We start from the raw sequence: 810 nt of genomic DNA on the forward strand, positions 1-810 counted from the left end.
ATAACAAAGACAGGTAAATATTTTATTCTATTCATGGAGAGATGTAATTAAATTGTCTTTATGTTCTTATACACTGTAGGTAGCTTTATTGTCTTCCTGTATGACTTTAGACTTCACAGGTGTCTGTAAAGGATTTAAATTAAACTATTATGTGTGGTTTCCTTATTTTAGTTGCTGATGATAAATGATTTTAAGGAAGAAACATCACCAATGCATCCAGTTTACAAGACAAGTAGGAGCATTAAGCTGTAGTTCAGTTAAGGGTTCACTGTCAGTCAGTTAAGATGAGTAAGAAAAGTGGATGTGTTGTAGTGCAAATGAAGAGTTCACCTTTATTCATTTAGTCCAAAGACAATACTTTTAGCAACTAGATCATCATCATCTTAACAGCTATATTATTGTTGTGTTGAGTGTTTATTCATCATCTTTCCTCAAGGAAAGGTTTTATGAATTTTTGTAATCCAGAGTGTCATTTAAAAACAAAAGAAAAAACATAAAAGAAATAGAAATTTCATTATTGAGCCCTGTCAATCTACCAAGAATGAGGAGGAGGTTTTTGTACAGCTGCTCAACCAGCTCCAGTCACTGTGGCTCTGGCACAATAATAAACAGCAGAATCTTCAGTCTTCAGACTGTTCATCTGCAGATACAGCTGGTTTCTGTTGTTGTCTCTGGAGATGGTGAACCAGCCTTGGACTGACTGAGAGTAGTATTTGCTGCTGCTGTCAGTGTATATAAAAGCAACCCATTCCAGTCCTTTTCCAGGAGCCTGTCTGTTCCAGGCCATGAAGGAGCCACCAAAGTTAAATA

Source organism: Monopterus albus, unplaced genomic scaffold, assembly GCF_001952655.1.
Source record: "Monopterus albus unplaced genomic scaffold, M_albus_1.0 scaffold694.1, whole genome shotgun sequence".
Lineage (NCBI taxonomy): Eukaryota > Metazoa > Chordata > Actinopteri > Synbranchiformes > Synbranchidae > Monopterus > Monopterus albus.